We start from the raw sequence: 8,002 nt of genomic DNA, 5'->3' as shown, positions 1-8,002 counted from the left end.
CTTTTTGGTCCCCGAAACTTGTCTTGGGGATGATACGGGGGTATGCCCCTTGATGGTGTAACTTTTTCTTGGTTTTTTATATAGTTTGCCGGGTGATGCCCTTTATCCAAAAAAAAAAAAAAACCCCGCAAAGCTGTTTTAAATATGTGTGCGCATTAATTTTGGTTAAAGTGGGTATTTCCCTTGTTTGATGCATAAGTATGGTTCATGTTTGAGATACGCTAAAATCCTATTTCTATTTGTATACGTTTGCATTATATAAATATACCTCTAAAAAAAAGGTAAATTGGTATTTTAAACAATCTTTTTATCGGATTATGCAAGATATGAGTACGGCAAAGGTACCACAAAATATCTTTTCAAAATATCTTGAAAGCTACAATCTAAATTATAATACTAAAAATATAATCAGTAAACATAACACAATACAATACACAGTCGGTAATTTTATATAACTAGATAATAAAAAAAATAAAACAAAAAAGGATTTCACAATTGTTAATTAAATAATTAGAAAAAACAATAAACTTACTTGATGATGCTTCACTGTTATTTAACCTTGACACCAGGTAACAAAAAATGTCTTGATGAGAAATATTTTGAGAAAATAAATTAATAAAATAGAGAAATAAAGTACTAGGTTTTCAACTAGAAAATTGGGCTAGGTTCGTGTTTAAAGCCCATCATAACTATTATTAACTTAATACTATTTTCTATCTCTTTCTATAACGAGAAACCATATCAGGCAACAGGACGCTGCTTTCCGCTGCTGCACCGTCGCACACTGCCTACTGGACCATCCGTGTAAAACCCTAAACATAATAGAAAACGTTCCCGAAATGTCATATGTTTAAACTAATATCCTAAGAGAAGAGCACCCTATTTGAGAAACTTGAGAAGAAATCTGGACCACACATTTTTCTAAGCTTTTCGTAATATACACATATGTATAGATTACGATTGACTATATACATATGTGTATAATTCAATATACATATATGTATATAGTCAATTTTACACTATACATATGTGTATATTACGAAAACCTTAGGAAAAATGTGTGGTCCAGATTTCTTCTCAAGTTTCTCAAATAGCCTACTTCTTCTCACATGATCCTAACCCTATATATATATATATATATATATAGATATATATATATATATATATATATATATATATATATATATAGGGAATGGATCATGAGAAAACTAGTTTAAATGAGAAAACCAAAAAACTAACTAAAAAAACCTAAAAACCATACCAATTTTTTTTTACAATTTTTTATAGAAAAATCGCTACTTTTTATGTATAGAAAAAAATTTTCAAAAAAAAAAAAAAAAAAATTTTGGTTGAACTGCACATGTGCACTAATACGGAAAGACTAAACCACTTAACCCACCCCCACCGACACCCCCCAAAAACCTAAACCCCCCACCCCCAACCCCCAAAAACCTAAATTCACCCTCCCACCAAAAACCTAACCCCCCCCACCCCCCAAAAACCTAAACCCCCCACCCCCCACCCCCCACCCTCCACCCTCCCGAAAACCTAAAACTAAACCCTAAACATAAACCCGAAAAAAACCTAAACCCCCCCCCTCCCCACACCCAAAAATCTAATCCTAATCCTAAACCTCCAAAAAAACTAACCCTAAAAGCTAAACTAGACTCAAAAAGCTAATTTTAAGCATGAATGCACATTGTAGTACATGTTATATTGCACATGTGCACTACTGTAATAATAGTATTGAAAACAAGACCACACTATAAATCTTTTTTTATGTCATAAAAAATATGCTCGAATATACTTGAATGATAGATAAGAAAATTTGTGATCTTATGGTGCCATTTTTGTTTTAAAATGATAACGTATGGAGAAATGGGAAATGTTTGAAAAGTTATATATTTTTTGTTCCAATTTTACCCCTCCTTCACTAAAAGTCCCTCCTCCTTCGTTAAAAGTCTCCCCCCTCCTTTTTAGTGGCTTTTAGTTAGTTTTCTAGTTTTCTCATATATATGTAGTTTTCTCATTATTCTCTCCCTATATATATCTATACTATATTAATAAGCATATCCAAAGGACTTCTTGAAGTCATTGAAATTTCCTTAAAACACCTTTAAAGCATGATGTACAAGTCTTTTAAGCATTAGAAAACATCACTTTCCATTTATACCCTTTGCTAAAAAACACGGGATACCATTAGGGTTTCAACTTCATTCATTTCAAAACATTTCAAAATCGCCCTTCCCTGTACACCTTTCTCTCTCTCTCTCTGGCGATTCAGAACGATTTCACTAGATCTGCTCCTCTCTTTGGCGATTCAGGAACGATTTCACCAGATCTATGAAGTTTCAACAAATCGATGAAGATTCTGACCTCCTGGTTCCGTTTTCCGGCTTTTATTGGCGTTCCCTGCACCTCTCTCTCTCTCTCTGGCGATTCAGAACGATTTCACTAGATCTGCTCCTCTCTCTGGCGATTCAGGAACGATCTCACCAGATCTATGAAGTTTCAACAAATCGATGAAGATTCTGACCTCCTGGTTCCGTTTTCCGGCTTTTATTGGCGTTTTTCAACATTCATCAAGGGTAAGTGACACCGTCCTTTTGTTTCTGAACACTATTTCTTCATGTATTCACTGGATTTTACTTGCTTTTGTTTGTGTTTTGGATTTTCGTTTTTTGTAGGTCATGGTTTAAAGACTAGATCTGGTGAAGAATAATAAGAATATTTGGAAGGAGACAACAAAATCATGGAGAAGAATCAGATCTCGGTGGTTGGAGTTCCAGATGCGATTCTCGTCAAGTATGTGGAGGTGACCGAGGTTTTAATTTCAGTATAGTGGATAAATTCCCGTCTTTGTGTGTTCATGTGAAGTTTCGTACTTATCAATTGAATTTACAATCTGTCAATCTATATATGCGCATACTAAGTAAGGATAAAGATTATAAGGGTTTGTCATGGTTATATATTCTTATCGTAGATCATAGAAGAGAGATATTGGGGTCAAGTTAACAAGTTAACTCAGAATATTATCTCTTGCAGAACTGAAGGCTGCAGCAACATGGAAAGTTGATGGAGCAGGATCATCAAACATTACCGAAGGTCATTTAAGTAACAGACACACTTTCATTGATATGAAGTTTCTTTCTATAATTATATGAGATATAATACGCATGAAAAAACTGTTGTATTGGTTTAAGTTATGATCATACACTAATTTTGGGTAATCCTCAACAATTCTGATAAACTAAATAAGACAGTAATTAATTAGTTTGTCAAATTTCTGGTATGGGATATCAATCACTGCAAAGTCATGAAAACACCTTTTTTCCCATAAAAATGACTTTTTTTTTCTTATACGATTAGCTTGTCAAATTTCATTAAAAAACTATATCATCTCATTGAAAGTCTTATTTTTATGAAGAAGTTTTATGCATCAAAAGTACATTTTGGGCAATTTTCAACATATTGATCTGGTTTCAAAATATGCTCAGAGAGTAAGTTCACATTAACGACCGAAACTGGAGGAATTAAAACTTTACGTTATATTTTTGGGTCTTGATTGAAGATCTGGTTTCAAAAATATGCTCCGAGACTAAGTTCACATTAACGACCGAAACTGGATGAATTAAACTTTACATTATGTTTTTGGGTCTTGATTGAATTTAATAATGGTGTTTTAAATTTGCAGTGGACACTTTATTTAAAGCATTGATTGGTGCTTTGATCGTTCAAGAGATACAAACCAAAAAATTATGGCAACTAAGACGTTTAAAGCATTGATTGGTGCTTTGTGGACACTTTATCACAATTTATTATCTAATTGTTTTTATTTAACCTCACATAATCAATATAAAACACACATCTAAACACCCTCTAATATGCATGTCTTAAAGAACAAGTTTGGCAACTAAGACGTTTAATAGTTTACAATCTCACAGACGGTTAATGCAATTTCTAGGTACCAGCTGCAGGGAACAATATAGTAGAAGTTACTATGCTCCGGAGTTGCCTCATTTATCTCATCTTGGTTTCAGGGGCCCGATAACACATCCATATTTCAAATTTTGTATTACAGAGATGGACAAATTTCTTGAAAAGTTTGCCACTATTAGAATTCCAGTGTCGATGGTGGCTCTGTGATGGTGAATCCTGGCGGCATCATCTGCAAATATGTGTGGTCGACAGTGGCGATCAATGGGACCATAAGAGGGCTGAAGCCGGTCTAACAACAACAGCAATTGGCGGCTACACGGGTGTCAAGAGGCAGCTGATCTGGTGGTAATAGGCGGTTGATCTGGCGGTTATGTGAGAGAGTGTAAAAGGCTGCATTTAGTGACCAAACGACAGCGAAGAACATCGGTATTGAGCTACTAAAATAGTGCAGCGAACAGGACAGCAACGTCGTGAATTCAGGTGCGCTTTTGGGATCAAAACATTTAGTGTTTGGGTTCATTACCGGTTTTCGGGTTCGGGTTGTGTTGTGTTGGGGTTTGTGTCAGATTTTCAGGTTCGCGCCATGTTGGGCCAGTATGGTACATTTGTTTTAAAAGCTGGTTGAATAGAAGTCTCATATGGGTTTGGCTTAATAAGGTAACTGTTGATACAGGGAATGTAAAGTTTTTAACCCATTTTTTATTTTTTAGTTTTGTTAGTACTTGCTTAATAAGGTAACTGAAATTATTTTTTTTGAATTTCATATGCATGCATGGTTGTTGTCTACTAAAGAAGTTTGACTACGGACAAGGAGTATGTTAATTCCACTGGAAAACCCATAAAGTTCGGATCGCAGAGGTAATCTTTGTTTACAGGTTATTTTTGTAAGTAAAATTGATGCTAGGGGTGCTTACAGTCTTGCTCAACCAGATATAACAAAAAAAAGGTTGAGACGAATCGCAAACTATGGTTTTTTGAAACAACCAACCAAACTGGTCGGGTTGGGTGGGCCAACCGTGCAAACGCGGCAGATGAGACCGAAAGAGATGAGATTTGTTGCTGATGATTGCATAACAAGCAAGGTTTTTAGTTTTAACTCATCACAGATATGTTCATGTTTTTTTTCTTTCGTTTTTATTACTTTTGGTGGTTTTTCAGTTTTTGATGTGTTCTAAATGGTTTGGTTCAGCCGTTCAGGATTATGGTATGCTAGGAGAAGCTTATAAAACCCAAGAAGCTATTTAGTCAACATTTTCATTTAAATGGTTCGGTTTTTATGTTTATCTTTAAAGTATAATTTTTGCAAAAATGTAAACAAATGTGAGATTTTTTTACATGCCATATTTTTACATGAGGTGTGGAAGTGACAATCACTTTATGTACATGTCATATTTTTGTTTAGCAGATTGTGGCTGCAGAGACCATCTTCGGACAGCGGTGAGCAGTGGCGGTGGATGGTGATGTTACTCGGAGGTTGCTGGGTTGATTATGGGGAACGTTGCAAGTTCCGGTGACCTTTGATTCATATATCTGGTTGTTAGTGAAGTTATGGACATATCTGATGATGGATAGTGTAAACTAGGTGTTTTTTGATTCCAAAAAGTTGACCAACGATCATTCGTGAAGAGTGTCGCAAGTTCAGTCAGCAGCATTACTATATCAAGCGAAGGTGTAACCGTTGGATATCATACAGATCCGGTGGCGGCTATGGTAGATGTGGTATGATTGTGGAGCTATTCTAAGCATATGAAAACAAGAGTGTTTGATCTGAAAGTTGTATGAATTGGTTATTTGGGGTTAGTTTTAAGTTTCTTTTTTAGTTTTTAATGTTGTAGTATCTAACTATTAAGGTTGTTTTTGTATGTAATATGTGCATGGCATATTGGTTTGTTGGGAGATTTAAGGTTAATGTAACTCTTCTCTTTATGTTTTTCTTTCTATGAAAGTATATGAAAGTATGGAAACATGTAAATGGCATGGTGGAACAACTCATATGATAAAATGGTATACATGGTGTTTTTCAATTTATTTAATTTGTTATTTATAGCAATTCATATTTATTTTACTTTTCCGAGAATTAATAGGCTTCCTCTGTCTCAAGCTGTTTAAACTTAGAGAATTAAAAAAAATGGTGATTTGGTAATAGTTTAATAGTGTCATGTTGGCTTTTGGTTTGCTTTGCATTGTTATATTTTTTAGGCTCCTAATTAGTTGAGGGTAGAGCTTGATATTGTTACCAAAAACAATTTGTTTGAAAAAAACGCCCCGGGTGGGAAAAGGGTGTTGTGTGGCGTTTTTTAGGGGAAAAACACCCAAAAAAAAAACCCCACTACGGGTTGTCTTACCAAACTCTTCGCAACAAAGTTTTTATATTGTATACGGTTTCATGGGTATTTATTTATTATATTGTTTTTCTTATACTTGTTGCTCTTCTTTGAGAATCTGATTTTCTCAGGCTCTGGCTATGGGGATTATTTTACCTCTATTACTTATCTTGCAAATTTAACATGTGATAAAAGTTGTGTTAATAAAGTTAAAATTCATTTATTACTTGATCTCATTAATCTATACTATGTTATAAAGCATATTGCAAGGACAACTTAAGGTAATTTGCCACTTTATTTAAAACATCTTTAAAGCATGATGTACAACTCTCTAAAGCACAATACCCTTTATACCTTTCAAAGAACACCCTTTATACCCTTAATCTCTTGGGTGGGATTTTTCGCTTTTAAACAATACCCTCAATTCTTGGGTGGGATTTTAAATTTCAAAGGCCCTGAACATTTTTAGAAAACGTCAAGCTTCCCCACTGCCGAAGGCCTCATTGTAACTGATGATACGATTTATCATTCAAAACCGTTGATGTACCCACATCTTTAAAACCCCTCATAACATAACTAGAATCACACAATTTTCTTTGTTTTCTCCTGAAGCCGGTAACCGGCCGCCGCCAACACCAAACGCCATCAAGAAACCACCAATAGCCACACACCGTTGATTTTTCGCCGCTAAAGAAGGCCGCAACCGACCCTCACGTTCTGCTACACTGCCACCATCGTCGTTGCACGCCACATCGGAAACTACATCCCCGTACATAGCCCTAAACTCACCAACCTAAGTGGTATGTTTCCCGCCGCATCGCGCGGGTAAACAACTAGTATATATATATATATATATATATATATATATATAAAGGGTACTGTACAAATTCTCTTATCATACATTACGTACGCTACAATCTTAGCCGTCCGATCATCTTCCCGCAATGAAAATCGCATATTGTTTTTTTTTTTTTTTTGTAATAATTTCGCGGGTGATAAATTTGATGAAATAGCAGGTGTTTTTTTAACAATTTCGCATGTGATAATTTTGATGAAATAGAAGGTTGTTTTTTTAACAATTTCGCATGCGGTAATTCAATTTCGCATGTGATAATTTTGATGAAATAGCAGGTTGTTTTTTTGTAACAATTTCGCATGTGGTAATTCAATTTCGCATGTGGTAATTCAATTTCGCATGTGATAATTTTGATGAAATAGCATGTTGGTTTTTGTAACAATTTCGCATGTGGTAATTTTGAAGAAATCGCATGTTAAAAAACCAACATGCGAAATTGTTACAAAAAAACAACATGCGATTTTCAATGCGGGAAGATGATCTGACGGTTGAGATTGTAGCGTACGTAATGTACGATAAGCGCATTTGTACGTTAACCAGCATATATATTTATAAACACATACTTGTCAAAAGAAATTTGAATAATCTTTGTAACAAATAATCATACGTGTATATATATGAACCCGATTCAAAAAAAGTTTTTTTTTTATCATGGATATCCATCAGGGGTGACTGATTTAGCAAGGCCAAATCTTATACAAGGTCTGTGAGGAACAACTTTCATTTTTCGTCTTGCTGGAGTGGTGCGCATATGTATTCTTGGACAGAATAGTAGATTTGACTCTGGGAGAATTCTTATTAGGTGTTTGTTGTTTTCCCTGTATAGAAAGTAAAACTTTTTAATACGTAAAGCAAACACATCCCTGTATAGAAAGTAAAACCT

General features: G+C 34.8%; 1 long non-coding RNA gene across 17 annotated transcripts; it reads left to right on the top strand.

The window, feature by feature from the left end:
• Positions 1–2,200: 2,200 nt before the first annotated feature.
• On the top strand, positions 2,201–5,905 carry LOC110885550. 17 transcript variants are annotated; one of them, XR_004869134.1, is made up of 8 exons: positions 2,201–2,588; positions 2,688–2,805; positions 3,046–3,105; positions 3,965–4,596; positions 4,732–4,797; positions 4,870–5,021; positions 5,129–5,204; positions 5,345–5,905. It is a non-coding gene; the product is annotated as an uncharacterized LOC110885550 (long non-coding RNA). The 17 variants fall into 17 exon arrangements; XR_002562298.2 differs by having other exon boundaries at positions 2,206–2,588; positions 2,688–2,815; XR_004869132.1 differs by having other exon boundaries at positions 2,205–2,588; positions 3,972–4,797.
• Positions 5,906–8,002: the final 2,097 nt, after the last annotated feature.

The sequence above is a fragment of the Helianthus annuus genome, chromosome 10 (assembly GCF_002127325.2).
Source record: "Helianthus annuus cultivar XRQ/B chromosome 10, HanXRQr2.0-SUNRISE, whole genome shotgun sequence".
Classification (NCBI taxonomy): domain Eukaryota; kingdom Viridiplantae; phylum Streptophyta; class Magnoliopsida; order Asterales; family Asteraceae; genus Helianthus; species Helianthus annuus.
The sequence above is the reverse complement of the archived record's forward strand: the minus strand, read 5'-3'. Positions and strand labels throughout refer to the sequence as shown.